Below are 24954 nucleotides of genomic sequence, written 5' to 3' on the forward strand. Positions count from 1 at the left end.
TAAGGGCCAACAAGCAGCACTAAGACTGCACCACCAGCGGCAAAGGGGCGGCCAGGAGCTGGGTTCAAAGGAAGTGGCGAGTGCCCTATAAAAAACAATGGAGATCCTCGGTAGAAGAAAACGGCTACAGGCTTGGACCAGAAGACTGGCTGAAGGAATCAATGACTGAAGAGGTGAGTTGGACAGTGAGTGGATGCCGGGACACCGTCGGTTGGGCACTCCAAGGCCTGGGGGTGCAGGGATGTCTTTAGGTGTTGGGTTTCTTTCAGTGGGTCTGGTCGCTGTCGGGGGGACCCTTCAAGTTGAGACTGCAGGCGTCGTGGGCAAGTTCAGGAGAGGTTGTCCAACGATGAATCGCAGGTCAGGATCACCGGGGTGACGTCACTGGATTATTGGGCCACCTGGACTCGGGTGTCGGGTGCAGAGTGGTGCAAGTGGCGTGGACCAGCCTGGATCCGGAGCCCTTGGGTTAGTTTCTTTCTGGACATAGCCAATGTCCACAGGAGAAAAGAGTCTTTGTTGAAGGCAGCTCAGGTCTCCGGGGTTCTTGGAGGCTGCTGGCTGCAGGACACGCCGGTTTCTGCCAGAAGGGGCCTTGCAGGGGGAAGACAGGCCAGTAAGGCTGGGGCCAAGTCAGTTGCTATATTCCTCCTTCGCTGCTGCACGACTCTTCAATACATTCTTAGGCTGTCGAATCTGAGGAAAGAGGTTCAGGGGACCTCTTAAATACTAACTTTAAGGTAATTACTTAGGTCGGGCGCAGTAGACAATGGTTACTGTCCCCTGGGGGACTACATCCTTTACGTGCCCCATCCCTTTGGGGATAAGGGGAAATCCCCGTTCCTATTGGGCCGAATTCTCCAAACCAAGATGGAGAATTCTCAAGACAGGGGTTCACCTCAGCTCCTGGTGACCCTAGGGGTGTGCCAAGCCAAGGTGGACTCTCCTACTCTGCATACTAATTTGCCTGCCTGTCCTGCCACCAAAAAGTGAGGCTAGGACAGGGGGGCGGTCATCTCCACTAGTTGGTGAAAGACACCTTTGCATCCGTTGCCCCCGGGCCGTGAAAGAAGAGGAGAACCTGGTGTCCCTATGTCCCCGAGCATCGCAAGCCTTGAAACCCCCCTTCCACCACCCTGTTGGTTTACCTAGACTGGCCTTCCGTTCAGAGCCTGCCGCCTCTTTTCACAGTGACTGATCTCCATTGAAATCTATTCGGCTCCCGATGCTGTTTTGCACCCTGCACCCGGCCTCCCTCGTGCCGCGGTGGTGTACTGCTGGTGTTGCCTTTGACCTTGTCCACCACTCACCTTAACTCATGGAGATTGATTGGTCTTGTAAGTCGTGCACTATACCTGTTTGCAGAACTTGTTCTTCCTTCCATAGGTTAACATTGCAGAACTCAGAATTTGCACTGTTTCCACTTTTTAAAGTGAAAAGAATTCATATTTAAAAACGTACTTACCTGAAAGATTTTTCTCTGATGCCTAAACATATATAAAAGATACTTGTTATTTTTTTTTAATTGGTGTGAATCTCCTTCTTGAGTTGTTTGTGCCATTTATTGATCATTGATTGTATTTGCAAATGTCTTGCACTCCTCTGTGTTAAGTCTAAGGCTGCTTGACCACACTACCCCTAATAGAGCACTTTGGGATTATATTGCAAGCCCAGTCCACTCATGAGGGAACCCCTGGACTCTTTACATGGTATATCAGATTTTTGATATACCACATAAAGAGCCAGCTACCTTCACAACGTCCCATTATACACAGCCAGAAACCTAGGGGCTAATGAGTCGGAGAACTTCTTGTAAACTTCTACTGAGTCTATCGTGCCTACTAGCTTTTCCATTGCCCATGGCCGCTATTGCCAATTTTATATCCTTAACGGTAAGGTAATGAGGGCGCTTAAAATGTCCCACCCTCCTGCCTCCCTCCCTCCCTCCACCCATGCCAATACTACATAATCCAAATAAGCAGCTATGTCCAACTGAGAATATTGTTGTCGGGATGTGTGCATGGCAATTATTTAGTTTGTAGCTGTTCTAGTCATACTGTCCTCCCCTTTTATACCCACTACCTGAATTCCTTCTCTGTCCGCCTTCTCCTTCTGTAACCAGGCCAGTGTATTTTCTAGGTAGTCTCCCTCCCAAAATGCCCTGAATCGTACCTGTTTACCCCAATATAACTCCTCAAGCTCTGCTGTTTCACAGAATTCTTTCAAAACCTCTTGCAAATCCAACAACAATGTTGAGTCTTTACAAGGCTCTGCCTGTTTGCATTCTTTTGATATATTTTTCTAATGAATTAAGCAGTGTTGTCAAGGACCTAAGAATACCCGATCCTTGACTGTTCCGATTTCCACAACTGATCCATCATTGCATTAAAAAAATTTCAGTATATTGGCTCTTCCGATCGAAAGACAGGGTTGCGCAGCTCAGTTCCTCAAAGTCTACACTGTCTCTTCAGTTTTATATAGCTGGGGATAAACATCAGGAATTTCACAAGAGTGATCTGACAGTGTTCCAGGCAGTATCCCCAACCCCCTCACCAACTCCAAGAGTTGTGGCATCATCAACCAGTCAATGTGCGAGCCAACATCGTGCATGAGGAATAAAATGTATCATCTGCCCTGGTGGGGTGCGTTATTCTTCACATATACCGGAACTCATATAATTCCATTATTGTTATCAATGCGACAATTGGTAGTGGAGCAGGACAATAGGCAGTCGCAATCAATCACGTTGCAGTGAGAGCACTAAAATGATATTGCCTACCCACATCATTTGATGTACCCACATCATTTGATGTGGGCAAATCTATGGCATCAATACAAATAAGTGGTGCCAAAATTGGGACCATATATAAGACTATAGGCATTCCATGTGTATCTCTTAAGACCAGGACCCAACACCCCAGTGTAACAGCCTGCCATTCCTACAACACAAATGTTCTTTATCACTATGACTAGCCCATTGGAATAGGTAGATTGACGTGAAGTGTTTATGTTGTCCCCACCTGGAGGCAAACTCAGCCTGCGTGCCTGGCGGGGTGCGTGTTTCTTGCAGGAAATACAAGTTCTGCCCCATGGCTTTTGAGATAGGCCAGGACCTGACCTGCCTTATGAGGGTTGATAAGCCCCCGGACATACCAACTAATCACTTTAACAGTAGCTGGTAAAGAAGTATGCATTATTTGCATAATCTCAACAGCTGCCATCCAGTAGGTGTTGTGAGAAAGTGGCTCTGTATATACTGTTCCTAAATAGGTACAGGGTGTACAGTGTCCACAGTCCCCAGAGGTTTGGCAGAGGCTAAAGTTAGATATGACCTTACTCTCTAAAGTGGTAGCTTGGTCGAGCAGTAAGGCAGTATCAGAGGACAGTGTAAAGCATTTGTTGTACACACTCAATCAGCAAATGGTCTCACACACTCAATAACTGAACTCTAGGCCAATGGTTTATATATAAAAAAAATATATGCTTGTTTAATTTTAGAACCAATAATAGGTATCAAAATATACTTTCTCAGAATGAGATGCTTTAGATAAATACTTCTGCAATATGCAATTGGCTTTTGTAGAAAGTTACAGGTTGTTGCAATAGGCAACACCATTTTAAACACCATAATGCATTGAGTTCAATGGAAGTTTCAAGTTATTTGCAATAGATTACTTTTGTAATCCCAGGACTGGATCCTAGATTCAGTCCTGGGTCAGTTCTTAGGAACAAGTGATAAAAGTCGACTTAGTTACTGTAATGATTTTTAGACAATATTTTGCTATTTTAAAAGTTGACACTTAGAAAATATATCATAGAAAACAGTCAATGATTCCCTATGGAAGAAAATTCAAGTTGCAGGTATAGTATGTTCTTGTTACTTTTGTAATCCAGTACTGGGTACCTAGACTCAGTACTGGGACCTCTATCTAAAACAGGTAAGTAATTACGTTTTCACAGTTTGTACGATTTTTAAAGTATATTTGAAGTTTGCAAAAATTGACAGAAGAAATTTCACAGAAAAACAGTCCATGATTTCCTATGGAAGAAAATTGGGTTACTGGTAAGCACGGTTGTGAATATTTTTCAGGGTCAGTGCTGGGCACCAAGATCCAGCACTGGGAGCTCACCTACTAGCAGGTGAGTATTTTCGTTTTCATCACTCGGCTGATTTTTGGTGAATATTTTAAGTTTTGAAAAGTCCACACTTAGAAAAATTTTCTGGAAAAAACAGTCAATGTTATCCTATGGAGAAAATTGAGTTATCGGCTTTCAGGTAAGTACTCGACTGGCAAAGTTGAGGTTCTGGGCACAGACTCAGGGGTCTCCCAGGGTCAGGTAGGTACAGTTGTTACACCATCAGCGGCACAGGGGCAGCCGGGTGCAGAGTGAGTTAGGCCCAATGTTATCCTATGGGAGCAGGGGGGCCTTGGTTGGTGGCTGCTGACTAGCAGGCCACGCGGCTGTGGGAGCTGGGCTCCTGGTCACTTGCTCAGGGCAAATGGGGAAGTAGATAGGTGCAAAGGTTACACTGTCAGGGCCACTCGGGCGGCCTGGTGCAGGGTGCTTTTGAGCCTTCGGGCGCTCAATTGATTTCAATGGGAAAGCTCCGGTTTAGAAAAAGACTGCAAGCTCGGGGACGAAGATTCTTCAGGTGCCACCACCACTTCGAGAGGTAAGTTGGGTAGTTGGAGGATAGGTAGGTACCCAGGAGTTGGGCACAGGGGGCCGGGTGCAGGGGTGCCTTTCGGTGTCGGGAAATCTTACCCTCTGTTGGTTGGGGGGGTACCTGGTTCTGAAGCTGCAGGCGTCGTCCGGAGCGTTGAGGGAAGTCATTGGGTGCCGGACTCGGGGTCACAGTCGCCGTGGGGTCGTCCCTGTGGTCTTTGTTCACTCCGGCACAGGTCAGGCTTGGCGGGTGCAGAGTGTGAAGGGTTTGCGGTTCCGGACTGGTGCCAGGGATTGAAGCAGATTTTGAGTAGAGCCTCTACTCATGGGAGTCCCAGGGGCTTAGAGCCAAAAGGTAGCCAGGTCCTCCGGGGTTTGTGAGGTTGCTGGCCACAAGAGATGCCGGGTTGTAGCAGGAGCAGGTTCGAGGGTCGACAGGCCGGTAGGGCTGGGGCCAAAGCAGTTGGGGTCTGCCTCTTCTTAGCAGCTGCAGGGCAGGTCTTCTTTCTTCTTGCTCTTCTCTGTATTTCGGAATCTGGAGTCTGGGGAAGGAAGGTTCAGGGTGCCCCTAAATACTAGATTTAGGGGCGTTACAGGTAGGTAAAGGGCAGGGACCAATGGGTCCCTTTCCTGGGGTGGGTACACTCCCTATTCTGCCACTCTCCTGTGGGAGGGGGGCAGTAGCCTAGTCCTGATTGGGTAGGGCCTCCCATCTTCAAGATGGCGAGCGCCCGGAGATGTCCTTCACCTCTCCTCCCCCACCTGAGGGGTGGGGTTGGCAGGCTGGCACATGCCCTGTCCTTATTTGGGGTTTCCGGCCAAGCTTCCCGCTGAGTGGGGGTTGCAAGTGGCCTGGGGAAGCTCACAGAGGCCTTTGAAGCTTCCCCCTGCCCATCCTGGGGGAGGAGATCTAGCACCTCGCCCAGGATGTGCATTGTTGCAGGTCCAGGAGAGCAGGGGCTCTCCTACCCAGGGGTCCAGCAACATGTCTGCTGTGTGGCAGCCTAGGCAGCCTCTCAGACCAGAGGTGGATTGTAGGTTATGTTTCAGGGGGCCTCTCTAAGATGCCCTCTGGGGTGCTTGGTACATTAAATCCCACACTGGCATCAGTGTGGGTTTAATGTGCTGAGCAGTTTGATACCAAACTTCTCAGTCTTCAGTGTTGCCATTATGGTGCTGTGGAGTTCATCTTTGACAAGCTCCCAGCACCATGTACTCTTAAATGGCAGCACTGCACTTACAGGGCCCAGGAATGGACCTGGGTACTGTAGGGGCACAGGGCTCATGAGCCCACACCACTGGCATAGGGCACCCAGCTAGAGGGATGGCTGATGTATGCCAGGGCAGTGTAGGTTGTGGGCATGGCACACAATGATGTGTGCCATGTCGACTCTCTGTTTGGTGCTGTATCCAGACACTCAGCCTGCAAGGGCAGTGTGTGTGTGTTAGGGTACAGAGCCTCTAAGGGTGGCACAATGAGTGCTGCAGCCCTTAGAGGCCTTCTCTGGTCACAAGGCCCTGGGTACCTAGGGTACCATTTACCAGGGGCTGACATGTGGCCAGGGCTTGCCAATTTGGGTTGGAGGTTTTGGTTTAGGGAAGGAACATAGGCCCTGGGCACCTGATTGGCAGGAGCCCAGTGCACACTCAGTCAAAGTACATTCAGCAATTCAGCAAAAAGTGGGGGCATACCATGCAAGAAAGATGGCCCTTTCTCACATTAGTGGTCTACCATGTGGTAACTGATTTCTCCATGTTGTGTGAGTACACAACCATACATCATAACTTTTCCAAAATAAACCCCAACACACTCCCACCCACCCCAACCGTCAGTGAATTATTCCTCCCTTACCAACAGAAATAACAAAACCCAAGAGGTGGTGTTCTTCATTGCAGATGGCGTACTAAATGCATGAGAGCGCACATCTGGCCCAGGGCGTCCAAAGGACCTCCACTACTATCAAGACAATTTTACCCATCGGGCCACAGTATGCTCAGTCATCTACACAAAAGGGCGCTATCGCTCCCATATCATACCTGAACTACAGTTTCAACCAGTATAACACCAATTAACCTACTGCAAAAAAGCAACATCAATCATTATCAAAGCAAGCAGAGTTCTGGGTACAAACTCGTTGGCTAGGCCCAGGTCCACTACAGTTTCTTCGAGCTTCCTTTCCAGGTCTCACATGTCTCTAGGAAGCCCACAGCAGCCTCCGGCTGGGTAAAGATGAAGACCTTACCATTGAGTTGTATTCTAAGCTTGGCTGGAAAAAGCATAGAGTATTCGACAGAAATTTTGCGCAATTGCTTGCTCACTTCTGGAGCAATCCTCCAGTCTCCTGCATAAGAGAAGTGAAGTCAGGGCAGAATGCCAACAATGAGCCATGATATCCGGTTGTGCCCTATTCAATTGTAGTCTGTCTCTTTAGCTCATCATTCGCACTTTAATCAGCCTCAGGTTCTGTTCCAGCTCAGGTCCAGATGCCAGATACCTATGAACCCTCTCCATTATAAATACGGCGGAGAAGGCTTCCCTGCTAAAATACGGATATCAGAAAGTGATTCCACAAAAGTGTCCATACTTATATTGGCTCTGACTCCGCCAATCCATAATCTTCCTCCAAGTTCTCATTCTTAAGTTTTATTAGCTTAACATCTTTAAATAAGTTTGCCAGTTTGCAGAAGTCCTCCTGAGTGACATCTTCCACCCCGGAGACCTTGGTTTCCGCCTCTGTCAGTCTAGAATCCTGCTTATCCAATCTCTCCCTGAAGTGGTCTATTCACATTGTGAGGTGTTTTTAAGCTCTCCCTCATTTCCTTGAGCAGCCTGGCAACTTCCGAATCGCCAGAATTTGTAATAGTCTGTTGTTGCAGCTCAGTCTACCCTGCCTCTTGTTTTATCATTAAACTGTAGTCTTTGTTTCTAATCATCGTTCCACAATGGTACGCATAATGCAGGGTCAAATCCCCATCAAATAGTATATCACTCTATAACAATGCCACGGGCCCAACTCACACTAATATCCAACAAAGCAGCTGGCCACAAGGGTCTCCCAGGCAGCCCTATAATCCTTTTCAGGCACCACTAATACGCAAAGCAACAAAAGGATTAGTTACTTAGCTGTAATCCTAGTTCTCATCCAGGGGTATACTCAAAGTCATAATCTATGAATAATCCCCGCCCACGTGCGGGATCCCGGAGCATATAGAAAATACATATATATACATATGTATATGCATATGTGAAAACATATACATGCAGCCTAAAATGTTTCAAACATGGCAATGCTGAAATTACATAGGTTTGCATTGTAGTACCCCCTAACCCATAAGGAAACCAGCATTGGCATAGCCAATAGGTCTCGCTTTTGGGACCTTATAAGTATTTAGTTATGCAACTGTTGCATGGCTAAACACTTATAAGGTCCCAAAGGCGAGACCTATTGGCTATGCCAATGCTTGTTTTAAAGGGGGCCTCCAAACGGGTCTCTATCGGGCTCTGTTTTGTGCCCTGGCACAGGCGTTCCGTTTTTCCCAGACTGCAGTGACCGAAGGCACATCGAATGTGCACCTGCTCACACACTACTCACTAGTGGAGAAGTTACGGCATTACTTCATGCCTTTAAAGAGTCATTGACAAAGCCAATAGTCCAGTCTTGTTGTAGGTACGATGTTACTTGTTGAGTTATATATCTAGATGCAATGACTGAAACAGCAAAATACAAGTCGGGCGGCACACTATTATAAGCACAGACATTTAGTTTGTGTTTTAAGCCACGCCCTTAATTACATTGGCCATGCCCCTTTGAGAGAGACCCCCCCCCCTCATTTTTTCATCCCACTTAAAGCCCTGCCATCATGCCTCTAAAGCTCGCTGTTAAGTTGTCTCACGCGATATAACGAAGTTGAAAGGCGGCTGCAAGGAGCGAAAGTTGCAGCGCTAGGCGAGGGGCTGAAAAGGCGTGTCCTGTTCGGCATCCAGTGGGGCGGGGTCATAATTAGGCCCCGCCTTTGTTGTTGAAGTCACGTTGTTCTTCACTCAGTTTTGTTAGCAACCAGGAAAAGTTATGGTTATCCCGAGAACAGCGTCTGGTAACGGAAAGCAGTTCTGGTTTTGTCCCTCGTGCACTTTTATTACGGGGCTGCTTGCTTGATTGACGAGGAGTGTTGGGAAGAGCTTGCCTAGAGGCGTAAGGATAGGTCAGGCAGTGAGTATTTGACGGAGTCAGGCAAGCAGGGATAATATGAAGCCCCCGAGTGGTGCGGAAATCACACAAAACTACTTAGAAACACAAACCCGCAAAAATGAAAGCAGGCTGGCTGGCGAGTGGTGTGCGATGTGCACGCACCATGACGAGAGAGGAAAGCTATATGGTGCCTCTGCTCGTCATTGTGCGTGTAACCGCACGCCCGTCGCCAGTGCACGCGCCAGTGGGCTGAAGCGCTTCCCCAAAAGTGGATTGCATGGTGGCACAATGCACGTGATTGTGCACGTGCACATGCTCGCCATGCAATCCACTTTTGGGAGCACTTTTGGGAGTCCCTTACTAGAGTCTCGCATAGCGATTGCTACGCAATAGCTAGGCGAGACCTAAAAAGGAAGCACTAAGCCAATTGTCACACAACAATGCTTTATTGCCATAAAGCAAACTTGTAATTGCAGGCATTTGCCTGTAGGCTGCAGTAGAGTATCAAGAAAACAAAGAAAACTGACACCTTGCCTTTAAGGCATTAGAGTAGGGGGACCGTGCCTTTAAGACCTGCAGGAGACCCCTTGCTCCCATGATGCACCACAGGTGACAGTTAGGTCAGTTCTTTTTGACGGTGCACTCGCACCTGAGCAGATCTGCAATCAATAAACAATAACTTGAGGAGAAATGCTCGTCCGGGGAGGTGGGTGGGACGCTTATGATTTTGATGAGTGTACCCCTGGATGAGAACTAGGATTACAGGTAAGTAACTAATCCTTCTCATCCAGGGGATACTCATCAATAGTCATAATCTATGAATAGAGTAGCAAGCCCATACCCAAAGTCTCGCGGACGAGCAATATAGCATCTAGAACAGGGGTACTCACAAACTTTCTCTCGGGGGCCAAATTTACAGTGTGGTTTGTGGCCGAGGGCCGCACCGGTGGGGGCAGGGGCAGTGGGGGAGGGGGCGGGGCTAGAGCAAAAAAAAAAAACGGTGACCATGAGGTTGAACACAGGCCCCTGCAGCAGACGCCTTCGTCCACTGAGCCACCAGACCCGGCATTCACACATCTCTATCTATCTATCTATCTATCTATCTATCTATCTATCTATCTATCTAGCTATGTCTCCCTCCCTCCCTCCCTCTATCACTCTCCCTCTATCACTCTCCCTCTCTCTGTCTCCCTCTCTCTCTATTTCTCTCTCTCTCTCCCTCTGTCTCCCTTTCTCTCTCTCTCCCTCCCTTAGTCTCTGTCTCCCTCTGTCTCACTCACTCTGTCTCAGTCCCTCCCTCCATCCCTCCCTCTCCCTCCCTCTTGTCTCCCTCCCTCTATCTCCCTCCCTCTGTGTCTCCCTCTCTCTCTGTCTCCCTCCCTCTGTCTCCCTCTCTCCCTCTGTCTCCCTCTCCCTGTCTCCCTCCCTCTCCTTGTCTCCCTCCCTCTCACTCTCTCTCTTCCTCTATCTCTCTCTCTCTCTCTCCCTCTGCCTCACTCACTGTGTTTGTCTCCCTCCCTCTCTGTCTCCCTCCCTGTCTCCCTCCCTCCCCCTGTCTCCCTCCTTCCCTCTCTCTCCTCCCTCTCTGTCTCCCTCCCTCTCTCTCCCTCCCTCTCCCTCTCTCTCCTTCCCTCTCTCTCTCCCTGTCTCCCTCCCTCTCTCTATCTCTCTCCCTCTCTCTCAATCAGTTTGTCTCCCTTTCTCTCTGTCTCCGTCCCTCTCTGTCTCCCTCGCTCTCCATCTGTCCTCCCTCTGTCCCCATCCCTCCCTCCGTCTCCCTCCCTCTCCCAACTTGTCTGTCTCTCTCTCGCTGTCTCTCCCTCCCTGTCTCCTGCTCTGTCTTCCCCCTCTCCCTCCCTCTGTCGCACTCTGTCGTCCTCACGGTGTAAACTCACCGGCTGCTCTCACTAGCTGCTACTCCCCCCTCCCCCCCCAACCCCCCCCCCCCCACCTCCTGTCCGTCACCTCACCCGGCGCTGAGTCAGCTTCCCTGGAACACAAGCAGCCGCCGCACCCAAGTACTTCGCAGGTCTTTTAAAGGCCAAGTCACTTGTTAATGAGGCTTTGTTGTATTTCATCTCTTCTTAGCGCCCCTGCATCTCCACTCATTCAGAGGGGAGATGCAGGGGCGCTAAGAAGAGGTGAAATACAACAAAGCCTCATTAACAAGTGACTTGGCTCTTCAAAGAATCGCCCGGCCCCCATAGCTCCGCGCTGCTGCAACCGGCGGTGTTTGCACAGGTACGATGTCTGCAAGGTCCGCGGGTCGCCAGGGAAGGCTTGTCGGGCCGCTGGCGGCCCGCACTATGAGTACCCCTGATCTAGAACATGCATTAACATCACATTAGCATAGCAGTTATGCAAACAAATTTCTCAACGAGGCCTGCCCCACCTGGGCGTCGGCCTGTGAGTCTGAATCTAGGCAATAATGGCGTGTAAAGGTATGTATGGATCACCATATAGCCGCTTTGCAAATTTCAGACATGGGAACGTTGCGAAGGAGAGCTACAGTAGAAGCTTTCCCTCTAGTAGAGTGTGCTCTTGGTCTAACCTGTAGAACCTTGTGAGACAGTTGATAAGCCAAGGCTATACATGAAACAATCCATCTAGAAATAGACCTCTTGGAGGCAGACAGCCCGGTATTTGTTGGACCGTAATGGACAAAGAGCCTGTCAGACTTTCTAAGCGAAAGGGTTTTAGCAAGATAACATTTCAAAACCTTCCGGAGATCTAGAGAATGTAAAGCTCTCTCCGGAGGAATGGTTGGCTGAGGAAAGAAAGTGGGCAGCGTGATAACCTGATTAATGTGGAAATCCGAGACCACCTTAGGCAGGAAGCTCGGATGAGTACGTAGCACCACTCTATTGGTATGGAACACAGTACAAGGTTCCTTGCAGCAGGGCCTGAATTTCACTTACCTTGCGGGCAGAAGTGATGGCTACTAAGAAGGCAGCCTTCCAGGTCAGATGCTGCAAGGATGCCTTATGAATAGGCTCGAAAGCAGCTCCCATCAACTTAGAGAGAACAATGTTGAGTTCCCAAGAAGGGGAGGGAGACCTCACTGGTGGAAATACTTTCTTAAGCCCTTCTAGGAAATCTTGGACTACCGGCATCTGGAAGAACGAGGCTTGGGTAGGAGATTTTCTATAAGCTGTGATAGCTGCTAAGTGGACTCTGATAGATGTATACTTCAGACCCGACTTTGCTAAGTGTAATAAGTAGGGGAGAATAACCTGTTCTTGACCCTGGATTGGATCAAGGGCGTTATCTCTACACCAAATGTAGAACCTCTTCCACTTGAAGGCATAAGACTTCCTAGTGGAGGGCCTTTTTGCTTCTCGAAGAATGTTCATACAGTCCGCCGGAAGATCTAAATGTCCGTACTGGATGAGTTCAGGAGGCATGCCGTCAAGCGAAGAGAGGGGAGGTTGGGATGGAACACTCTTCCCTGGCTCTTGGTCAGTAAGTTCGGCAGGCAAGGCAATCTCCGGTGTGGCACCTCTGACAGCTGGAGTAGATCCGGGTACCACCACTGGCGCGGCCACCCCTGCGCTATCAGGATCATCCGCGTTCTGGTCCTGTAGAATTTCTGTATCACCGCTGGGATGAGAGGGAGAGGAGGAAAAGCGTACAGCAATGTCCGCGACCAGCTGATCAAAAGTGCGTTCCCCTGAGATCCCTGTTGGGGAAACCTGGAGGCGAAGATGGGGCATTTTTTGTTTGCCGCGTCTGCGAAAAGGTAGATGTCCGGTACTCCCCACTGCCGGAAGACCTCTTGTGCGACGTCTTCGTTGAGCACCCAGTCGTGCGCTTCGACGAAGTCTCTGCTGAGGCCGTCTGCCTGCACGTTCAGGGTCCCTGGCAGGTGAACAGCGATGATCGAAAGACCTCTCGCCAGTAGCCATCGCCAAATGGACTGAGCTTCCAGAGATAGGACTCGTGATCTGGTGCCTCCTTGCTTGTTCAGATAGAACATAATTGTCGTGTTGTCTGTCTGAATCTAAACGTGGCTGGTTTGGAGAGACGGGTACAGGGATTTGAGAGCCAGATGGACTGCTCGTAGCTCCGAAAAGTTTATGTGATAACTCTGTTTGGTATTGGACCAGAGACCTTGTACCTGAAGCTGGTCCATATGAGCACCCCAGCCCTGCATGGAGGCATCTGTGACCACTGACTGTGTCGGAGGCGTCTGATGGAAGGGGACGGCGTGAAGCAGATGGGAGCGTTTCATCCACCATCTGATGGAGTCTTTGGTGGCTTGGTGAAGAGAGATCAGATCTTCCCAGCGACCGGACCTCTGCGACCACTGATCCTCTAGCTCTTGTTGTAGAGGACGCATGTGAAGACGTGCATTGGGTACAATGTAATTGCACGAAGCCATCGACCCCAGAAGTGACGACACTTGCCTGGCTGTGGGGAATGCAGTGTCGAGAAGTGCGTGGCATTTCTGAAGCATGGATAATAACCTCTCCTCCGAAGGACACACGCTTGCCTTTGCGGAGTCCAGAGAGGCGCCCAGGTAATGAATCCGCTGAGTGGGATTGAGGACCGACTTTTTGTAGTTGACCTGTAAGCCCAGCGACAAGCAGATTGAGGCAGAACGAGAGATGGCTCTGGAGTCGAACAGGAGTGGAACTCTTCAGGAGCCAGTCGTCTAGATAGGGATAGACGAATATCTTCTGTTTCCGGAGGAAGGCAGCTACCACCGCCATACACTTGGAGAATGTCCGTGGGGCGAATTTGAGGCCAAACGGCAGAACTCTGTACTGGTAGTGCTGACGAGAGATCTGAAACCTGAGGAATTTTGGATGTTTCACTGAGACAGGGATATGGAACTAGGCATCCTGTAGGTCGATGGCATACATCCAGTCTCCCTGGTGAAGATGTGGAAAGATTTGATGCAGGGCTAGCATTTTGAACTTTTCCTTCTTGACAAATCCGTTGAGCAGACGCAGGTCGAGAATGGGTCTGTACTCTTTGACTACTCCTCGTTTTTGATCTAGAAAATACCGGGAGTATACTCCTTGATTTCTTTGCAGGGGAGGTACTTCCTCTATGGCGTTCTTGGAGAGGAGAGTCGCTACTTCGTCCAGTAAAAGACGATTTTGAATTTGAGGAAGGTGCTGCCACCGTGGAGATACTTGCGGAGGAGGAGACTTGAAACTCAGCAAGTAGCCATGCTGTACAATATTCAGTACCCATTTGTCTCTTGTAATGGGTTCCCACTCTTCCAGGTGAAAACTGATACTTCCTCCTACCGGAGTGGCGAACAGGCGCGGAGGAAGTAAGATCTCACTGCTTGGAGGGCTGCTTGGTGGAGGACTGTTGCTGCTTGGCGTTTCCTCTACCTCTGCCACGACCCCTTTGCTGGAACTGGGGCCTCTGCTGGTTCTGAGAGGACCATTAGGGTGTTTGAACGCGCTGATGAAAAGCGCGCTTGTCGCCCTGACGAAAACGCCTCCGATATTCCTTGCGCTTTTCCAGACCAACAGCTTTAACGGTGTCCATCTCTGTTTTCATCTTGTTCATTTGGTCATCCGCGTGAGACCCAAACAAGGATGACCCATTAATAGGCAAATTAAGAATCTTCTTTTGAGCATCAGGCTTGAGGCCCGTTAGCCGCAGCCAGGCTGAGCGCCGAGAGCATACGCCATGAGAGTAGCCATGTGCGGCGAGGTTCCGAAGCATCCGCAGCCGCACTTATGATCTGATTGGCTACAAGCCCACCTTCAAGGAGAATTTCATTGAAATCCGGTCTGTCTTCCCTTGGCAGTTTATCAGCAAATCTGGAGAGGGAATCCCAAAGTGCACGATCAGAACGCCCCAGAAGGGCTGAAGCACTAGCCACCTTGATGTATGAAGCAGAAGTGTTGCACATCTTCCTGCCATACGAATCCATTTGCTTACTGTCTTTTTCCGGGGGGACAGAAGAGGAGACAGACGCAGAATGGGACTTCATGGCAGCCGCCACAATAACGGAGTCCGCTGGCGGGTCCGCTCTTAGAAATAAGGGATCCTCGGTCGGAGCCTTATATTTCTTAGCGATTCTTGAAGGCACAGAGCCCACCGTAGCCGGAGTAAGAAATGTGGCCATAGCTGGCTCCAACAGTCCTGGCACCAATGGCAGCAAAGGTCTGGGTGTTGAACGGTGATGTAACGTATCAAATATAATTGATGTGGGAGCCAGAGGGGTGTGCATCGTGATGTTCAATTTCTGCGCACCTCTACCCAGAACGTCAGAGAAAGTAGCAATGTCATCAATAGGAGACACTCGTGATGGAGGTGTAGAGGAAAAGGTCGGAGAATAGTCCCGGACCGAGGACCTTGTGGAGGAAGCCCAGGTGGGTGATCTAGTGCGTCGCCTCTTGTGGGGACGGTCACTGTGATGAGCCCTGGACCGTGATCTGTGTTTAGAAGGAGATCTTGGCCTTCTGTGAGAGGAAGGGCGATCCCTGGGTCCTGACCGGCGTGGAGAAGGTGACTTTGGTCTACCAGGAGGAGATTTGCTTCTACGCGGAGAAATCCTGGAGGGAGAGTACGTGCCGAGCCGAGCCCGGACTTCTGAAGTCACCTGTACCCACAGAAAGACCAAACTTCTCTTGTGCCTTGGGTGATTTCTCCGGAGAGATCTGCACGATATGAAGACCTGGAGATGATGAGCGATCTCCTGAAGATCTAGCTCTAACCCTCTCCGTGGCCACTGCAGTTCTATCCTTCGACGTCGAACGTCTCAACGTCGATGATGTTTGTGTCACCATCGGTGCCGACGGCGGTCTCGACGCCGATCGCCTACGGCGTTGTGGAGACCTCGACGTCAACCTTCGTCATCGAACCGGTGACTTCGACACCGACCTTCGTCGTCGAGCCGGTGACTTCGACACCGACCTTCGGCGACGGGCTGGTGACTTCGACGTCGACCTTTGCCGTCGAGATGGCGACTTTGACGTCGACCTTCGCCGGCGGTCCGGTGTGCTTCCATGACGTCGAGTTGAGGTTGATCTTGACGTCGATCGACCCACTCGCGGCGAGACATAGGTCGTCGCAGCTCTCGACGCAGACCCCCTCGAGGGCGGCGGAGAATGTCTCGACGTCGACGGAAGCCTCGACGTCGACTGAGACTGTCTGGATCTCATCGGACTAACAGCCTTCGGGCCCGAAGGGCTGTGCCTCGACGCCGACTTACTTGTATGAGGCGGAGAATCTCCTGGAACCTTGGTCTTCCTGGGGTCAGGAGAGGTGGTATGTCGCCGTTTCTGAGGTCGTCTAGCTGAAGAGGTTGGTTTTAAGGATGAATGGTCGCCTTCAAGACGGCTTCTTTCCTTCTCCAGCTGGGCATGCAGCTTAATGCGCTCTCTATCGCGCAGAGTGCGCCTGGAAAACTTCTGGCAGTGTGGGCACCGGTCAGGATTGTGTGAAGTTGGCAAACACACAATACACACAGAGTGTGGATCCGCCAGTGCCATCTTATTGCCACAGGAAGGGCATTTCCTGAATAAAGCAGGCATTCTGACTGGAAAAAAATTGAAATTATTCAAGAAACCAACAGAATAAGCTTTCAGGAGCCAGAAAATTTCGAATTTTCTGAAAAAATCTGAAGTACAAAACTTTCAGTCAAAAAACTGAAGAGCTCAAGCTCCAGGATCCTCATAGAAGGAGCCGGAAAAAAGAACTGTCCTAACTGTCACCTGTGGTGCATCATGGGAACAAGGGGTCTCCTGCAGATCTTAAAGGCACGGTCCCCCTACTCTAATGCCTTAACGGCAAGGTGTCAGTTTTCTTTGTTTTCTTGATACTCTACTGCAGCCTACAGGCAAATGCCTGCAATTACAAGTTTGCTTTATGGCAATAAAGCATTGTTGTGTGACAATTGGCTTAGTGCTTCCTTTTTTCCTTATGGGTTAGGGGGTACTACAATGCAAACCTATGTAATTTCAGCACTGCCATGTTTGAAACATTTTAGGCTGCATGTATATGTTTTCACATATGCATATATATATGTATATATATGTATTTTCTATATGCTCCGGGATCCCGCACGTGGGCGGGGATTATTCATAGATTATGACTATTGATGAGTATCCCCAGGATGAGAAGTACCTGCTGCCATATGCCACAGCCAGCAACTTATTTTGGGGTAACATTCGACATAAAAGTATTGGCACGCTCAATGAGGCAGGCCTCCAGGGTTTAACCTCGATCCGCAGTTCAGTGGAAGCTAGTATAACATCCAAGATAAAGATCAGCAACATCTGGGCATATCAATCCACTCCTCTCTCACTGCCCCCCATGATGCACAAGCCTCAGGTTGTATCCCTGTGCTCCACAGCCTGGGGGTCCTGACCACACAGAACAAGGGCCGCCATAGTCCCCCCACTCTGCTCTTAAAACAGCCAACAGCAGCAGCCAAGTCTCCCAGTGGCGTACCGCCAGACCAAAGCGCGTCCACTGGTGAGAGGGCTGGGGGGGATCAGGGTGACTGCACACAAGAAGGTGCCTTTGAGCCCCAAAAGGGCATGATTGGATTCCCTCTCTGGCGAGCCCGTGGGCCAGGATAATCCATTGGCGGCCAACATTGCACCAGTCAGCTCTCCAAGCTTGCTTGGACAGCACACCCACAACAGGGCCCTCAGTTACCAGCCGCCGCGTCTGGGATCACAGCCCCACAAACTTGTAAGGCTCCGGGATCCCCTCAGACTGTAACCAGCCCATGATCCAGCGACCTCCCCCGAGGCACTGCGCAGTGCATCAGCTCCCAGCTCAGTCCCTCCTTAGGCCCACCCAGCGCACACGAGTAAATGGTGTCACCGTGCCCCAGTTTCCCTATTAGTGTCTGCCCCAGCAGTTCTCACTCACTCTAGCACTTCCCTTAGCAAGTGAAAAGCAGCTATGAGGCCCCATGTTATCAGTGAGTATGTACAAGGCAGAACAGCATACCAATTGAGCGCTATCTTCCTGCGCTGCTCTCTACAGAGTGACCTCACAGAAAGGTTGGATTTTCTATAGGTAGCATGACAACTAGGAGCTCTCTAGCTATTTCGTAATGTGAAATCAGTCAAGTTCAGGCCAACTTCTGATGGGGGCAAGGCTCGAACAATCATAAAAATGTCACTAAACCTGCAGGTCTAGTAACTTGAAACATCTACTTGAACTAACTGTTGCGAACTTGACCTCTGTCTCTGAAAACCAAGCAAATGTGACAAGTTAACAAGATTTTAGGGCATTTTTATTGCTCATTCACTTTGTGAGCAATAAAGATGCCCTAATTAATCTTGCTATTTTGTCACATTTGCTCTGCTTTCAGAGGCAGAGGTCACAAGTCAGTTTGTCTTCCTACTCGCCAGAAAGGGAGAGTAGGATCTAAAAATAGCTTGTCCTAATTAAATCTGGCTCACAAATGCGAGCGGGCGTGGATTTTTTGAGCCCTGGTTAGGGGTCCGACATGGGCTTCTGTGTGGTGGAAACCGGTGTGGTCAGTGGGGTCAGTGTAGAAGCTTCTACTGGCATCGGTACGGGCCCAGTAACTTGTGCCAAGGGGCAGATTGAGTTAGAGCAGGGCCTGCCGGAACTAAACCGACTGGAGTCCCATGCAGCTCCATAGAGCCAGAGAGAGTCATAAGTACTGTAAACATTTGCAGCCCCACCTTCTTCAAGGCCTTGATTTGCTGTGGGGTTGACGATGGACCAGGGAACTGCTGGGACCAGCTGAAGTACCTGTGACCTCGATGCCGTGTGGCTCAGATCTGGACGCCCTTGTGCCTACTCTTTGCATTAGAGTGGTGGGATAGGCTTTTAGTCCAGATTCTCTTTCTTGCACTTGGACTTCGACTTACTCAAACGTTTTAAGCAGGAGGTGGAGCGGTCGTGGGTGATGTCCACAACTTCTTATGCTCTGTTATATATAAGCTTTACCTCCAAGTCTTGAATGACCTTCGGCTGATTGAGGGCACATTAGTCACACAACTTGGAGTTGAGACTGGAACCCAGGCATCAAAGACACACCTTCTGAAGGGTTGTAACATCTGCTTGCAGCAGACTCTGCACGGCTTGAAGTATGTACCTTTTGGAGGCGGCACATTGCCTAGCACACTGTGAAAAACAATTTGGAAACGTTGAAGATAGACAAAAGATGGGAGCTGAGCTCCAGATTCGTGTCTGGCAGCGTGGAAAGAAAGGAACTGACATCTGCCTGTGGGAACACTAGTGAAAATTGTCAGGAACCAGTCTAGTTCATGGTGAGGAATCTGCAGATAGAATGACCCATCAGAATGGAGCAAAATTAAATGTTACTCTGGATAACGCTGTATCAAAGGGCACCAAGACGGGTTACCAACACACAGCTCAATGCATTTGCTGCCAGAATAGAAATGTATACCCAGTATTCCCACTGGAGCACTGCCCGCTCCTGTTCCACGGCTCTCATTTGCTGCTTCCTCTTACGGTCTCTGCCAACTTGGAGACGTCCGCCGACTACAAATAGGACCGTGGGCCTTCTTTCCCATAGCAATAGAAGGACTACAAGTGGGATAAGCATGGCAATTTACCACCCAGTTCCACTGCAACTATCAAAGCTCAGGCGGTACCATGAAAAAGGTCAAACATTCCCTTCACTAAACACAGAAATTAAAGCTGAAATTTACATAAATACAGTTTTACGAAGCTTCATACATAAAGGTACCACATGGCTAGAAGCTGTACAAGCTTTTCCAAATCAAGTTACAGAGGCAGTGGCAGCAGAAGTGCAAGGATCCTTTGTAAACAAAAGTAGGAACAGTGAATAATTCCCAACAAAAAAAAAACAGGCAAAGCAAGTGTAGCTGCAGTATACGCCTCATTCATATATACTGAGAATAACAGTAATGTCTATTAACATCTCTACATAGCTTGATGCAAGGTGAGGCCCGAGTAAAAACCGAAAAGTTGTCTGGTAGGCAAGACCTAAATCTTATTTTAAAGTGACTCATATGAAGAGTCTTATACGGGAGCATAAACCTATTAATGTTTTAAGGGCTTCCTGCATAGCTAAGAGGATCTACCCAATACAGTTAAATGAAAGATTAAAAAACCTAGGTCTAACAAAATGTTACTATGTTAAAATGAAGTGGGTATAAAGCGACAGAGGATGGATAATTTGAGGAAGCAGATAAAGAAAGAGGATGCTGAGCTTAAGTGGGAATCACTCTCAGCTATTTTAGCCCTTTAAAATATATTATACCATACATTGACTAAAAGCCCTTACGTTACTCCCACATTTTTAAAGAGTAGGTTTCATATCTGCATTAACACCTTAATTTTTCTTTATTTCCATGTACTCAATAGTTATTTAGAGCTATCCCAGCAAAATAGTGTTGAGTGCCTCATGTTTACCTTCAATATAGAACGATAGTACTTTAGTTATTCATTAGAACTTTGTGGTGATACTGAAGTATTACTCTGGGGACAGACTGCAGCTGATTTTGGAAGTACATATTTCATTTAGCCTGCCAGACGTTTTCTGACATGGATGTGGAACAGATTTAAAAATCTGTAGAAAACAGGTCTTCATTTTAGCTTTCTGGAGCACTAAGTGTCATTGCAAAGACAAACCCCTAATTTTGTTTCTTTATTACAATCTCCTCTATAGGAAATTTAATTTCTACATCCCCAATTCCAGAAACAATGTCTTCAGGTGTGTCTCATAGTTGTCATGAATATAAAGTTTTAACTTTTTCATTACAACTCTGAGGTGAAGCTGCAAAAAAACTTTGGGAATCAACGAACAGACTGCTGCTGCTGAGTGTACATGTTTTACTGAGCACGTCAGACCTTATTCCTCACATGTGCTAATCAGATTAAGAGAGAATATGTAATTAATAGACTGCACACTTTAGTTTGTTACTCTGTTCTTCAAAGGTGATAATCAAGCTTAAAGGAATATATTAGTATTTTTTAATCAGAAAACTGACCGTTCTTTTTTAAATCATTATTATAAAGCAATGTGAGAGTTTCTAGAAGGTCGCTAGATGCGTGTTAAATTTTGACGTCTTTCCAATAAGACACGATCTCCTAGTATGAAAATGTGACAACTTATCTCACCACTCTTTGTTCCAAAAATGTTCAGCAATTACTGAATAATCTTATAAAAGCCACCCAAAAAGGGCTAAGAGTTAGAGAAGAGATTCACGCCAGGTGACATTGAGACAGGCCGTGCACAAGTGAAGCACCCTGTTGAACTGAAGGCTACTGGAAGGCAATAGGCCTTAGTTGACTACCGGGCTGGCTTTTTTTTTTATTACTCACAGCTGCTCCTGTGGAAAGAGAATAACAGACTTGCTATTTATTATCCTAAACAGGTATGAGGGTGTAAACTATCTTTTAAACTCAAAATAGGCTTTTACTTAATACAGAGTTTAGAAGTAGCAAAATGAGGGTAGTATTGCTAAAAAAGACATAGCAGCTATGTTGGATTTTATTTCTGTTCACCCTTTTGGTAAATGTTCATGTTGCCTTATTTTGTTTGTGGTCACATTCATATTGTGTGCACTATGCCGGAGTTTTGATTTTAAAATAAATACTTTAAAACAGATTTCCCATCTTCTAAAGTCCTTGAGTGTGGTATTCGTTAATGAAAGAGGGTTGGTGTTTCACCAACTATCCTTCTAGTGTCTGCATTGTTTGGTGCCCAGCAACTCCATCCCAGTCAATTACGACTTTGGAGTACCCTTACCTTTGGATAATGCTGCTGGTGGGGGGGGGGAAGTAAATGGGCATCCAAAATGTACCCTTTTTGAGGGAGTATGGTTATTGCAGTCTCAGTACAGACTATGGTATACAGAAAACGGCAGTAGCAAGATTATAATCCAGGGACACAAACTGTTTTGCCTTTACCGCTGCAGGGAGACTGCCTTCCAGCTGTCTCAAGTTAAGGTCAGTTAAATCAACATAACAGGGGACCTAAGACGTACATTTAGCATACATGATCCAGGATAGCACTGATAAAAATCTAGCACTTGACTGTGGCTGTATCTGGGCCCAAGAATGTTCTGACACTTTTATTTATTGTGTTCTTGGTTGTAATTATACCATATTGCCTGCCTGTTAACAAAGTCACTTTCTTTTTTTATAAAGAAAACCTCTGAAGTTTAAGCGCTTAATCTGTCACACTAAACTCCTCAACCTAAAAAAAAAACCTGGATTACTTGTCCTCACTACCCAGATAGACTGAAGTGCCTAAAAGTATGGACGTTGCCATGAAGTTGGGCTGTAACATTATTGTGGCCCCAATATACCGGTCAAACCTTCCTCGCACAAGAAAGTGCCACAGGACACCAATTAAAGTCCTTGCACCCCACTTCCCATTAATCTCAATAATTAGTACTGGTGGCTCAGAAGACAAAATAAGCAGAAATATTTAAAAACCTGAAACACTCAAGTTCAAGCACACACAGACTCGAACAACTTCAATTTGAAACTCCTTATCAGTACATTCCTAAGACAGACCCTTTGTCTTTCCTTCAGAAAGAATGTTGTGACCATCCTTTTAACAAGCATTTGCAATGCAATAGGTTTGGCATTTGCGAGAGTTTAAGCTATTGGCATTGTAAATGACAATGCCTTTTATTTATCTGTTTTGCTAGTTAAAACATAAATAAAACCCATTGCCATTTACAATGCCAATAGCTCAAACTCTTGTAAATGTGAGACCTATTCAAAGAAGCAGCCACTGTTGTCCCGGCTGTTCGTAAAATTAAGTTATGAGAAACAAGGGAACCCGAAGGTAATACACTAGGGACCTTGGGCGTTAACTTATTACAAAAAACAGTGGACCCTAGTAGTTGGGGGATTAAGATAAGGATAGACACAAACGAAATAGTATTTATGTCCTTTGTCCAGCCGGACAAGAATTTATTTGCGATGCACAAAATCAGAAAGTAATGTCAAGGGGGCACAGCCCGTGAGCTACAGTGAACAAGACAAAACAACAAATATAGGCAACAGCGAGCAAATCGGTCTGTATACTTATAATCAGTGAACAGACTTGATTATAATTTGAGTGACCATTGTACATAGCATTCACAAGCATATTCAGTACATATGATCCTATTGTGTCGACGACGTTTCGATGCCGAAAAACAAAATAAATGGCATCATCTTCAGGACAAATATATAAATCATGTTTGTCTTGGAATTATAAACAATTTGCCTTTCATGCTACATACAAACGACATTTTTTGGGGAAAAAAATAAGGGAGAAAAGGGAAAAACACTGTAAATACGAGGCCAGGCATGTATATTTAGAACAGAAGTGACATGGATAAAATTTGTGATACGGTTTGCACCAAACGGACCACTCTTTTCAGGCATGCTTAGTGCTAGAACAACGATGTCATACTGTGCACTAAACAATGGTGCAGTCACTATGTTTGGATAGTGAAGTGTGTTTAGGAACTGTGATCGGTGCTCGGTGTAGCCGGCGAAAAATAGAATAGGAGCTATCACCATGTTTAAAAAAAGACGGCGCAGTGCGGGAAGATATTAAAAAACATAGTTCCATTTGGGAACAATAGGGGAACCAGGTGAATTAAAAACCAGATCGTTACATATGGCGCAGTGCGAGACAATATTTAGAATAGAGGTGAAAGGGTCAAAGTTGACCGGTGCATTAGCGAAGACTTAACGGTGCTGGGTACACAGTTGTCTATATAGTGATTAATCTGGTGTAAACGGCGCATTTGTATTAGAGGAAAAAGGTATTACCAAGGCTGGTCCATAAAGCGGGGAAGGTAGTTCAGGTAGAGAAGGATTAAGACCTATGGGGAAGTTAAGCAATCATAAGTATAGTGCATTCAGGGCAAATTGGGCGTGAGAGAAGGGGCAGAGTATAATTACCATCAATGGTGCGTCGATATCAGGATATCCCGCGTGTTTATCAAGGAAACCGTCCAGATCACGGCTCACTGGGGAAAGGAAGCATGGGCATTGTTCAAATTAAGTGTCAGTGGGGCTGGAGCAAGGCTATGCGGGTTAGGGATTGTGTACTTACAGTGGTGCCGGTTGCAGAATCGCAGGACGCGGCATCTCTGGTGGGGATCGCTGTTAGACTGTCCTAAGAGAACCGGCTATAAAGCTAGCAAGGAGCATGTGGTCTGGAAAAATAAAATAAATAATAAAGGAGGGACTAATGCTGACTGTGTAGTGGCCATATTGGAATGGCAGTCAGGTAACTAAGACGCAGTGGCCATCTTGGAGTGGTGAGTGAGAAATAGTGAAGTGGTGGCCATATTAAAATGGCAGTCAGATAGCTAAGACGTGGTGGCCATCTTGGAGTGGTGAATAAGAGATAGTGAAATAGAGGTGGGGGTGACGTGAATTACAGTGAAAAATTTCAAAAACTGTTTGGAATTATACATTCAAAATAACGATTCAGCTATTAAGAAATGGATACAGAAAATCACATTGAGAGAGTATTTTCTATACAAGGATAGAGACAAAACATTTCTTTGACACAGTAATTTATAACCATTTTGCACATTCAGTTAGAGGAGGGACGTCCAATCCTCAAGGCGATTGAGTCCCATGCGGATACTGTTAGTCCTTAATATCCAATGGAGCTCTTCTTGTTTAGTAGCTGTGCCACATCCACACCACGTAGTGGTGATTTGATCTGTGTGATAATTGTCCAAGTCAAGTCTCTTTCATTGTGTGCCTGTTGGACCTAGAGTCCTAGGGTAGCTTGGCTCAGGTAGAAAGGCTTACTCCAGAGTTACATGTCGTGCTTGCATCACACTCACTTCGCACTCCAGCGCTCCACCACTAAAAATGACACTACACCAAATACTTAGAAAAGGTAGATAAGTTTTATCTTTCCTTATCAGGTGAAGTCAATCAATTCTTATCCAATACATTTCAGATTCAAAACATATCATTTTGTCCAAATTAGCAGTGCTTTTCTACTTCAGACCGGCAAGAACTTAAGCGCACCCCTTGGTGACCTGATCCAGCTCAGTAAACTCAATAGCGCGTTGAACAAAGTCACCAAACGAAGCGCTCCACATAACATTCACAATGCACTGGAAATCAGGTGATTACTTTAAGCGCTGTACCTAACATTCACATTGCA

The 24954-nt window shown here is 47.4% G+C and overlaps 1 protein-coding gene across 1 annotated transcript in view; it reads right to left on the reverse strand.

The window, feature by feature from the left end:
• EXOSC9 (exosome component 9) overlaps window positions 1-24954 on the reverse strand; it is a 447763-nt gene that overhangs the window by 34367 nt on the left and 388442 nt on the right. The window lies entirely within an intron of this gene.

This window comes from Triturus cristatus, chromosome 2_2 (assembly GCF_964204655.1).
Source record: "Triturus cristatus chromosome 2_2, aTriCri1.1, whole genome shotgun sequence".
Taxonomy (NCBI): domain Eukaryota; kingdom Metazoa; phylum Chordata; class Amphibia; order Caudata; family Salamandridae; genus Triturus; species Triturus cristatus.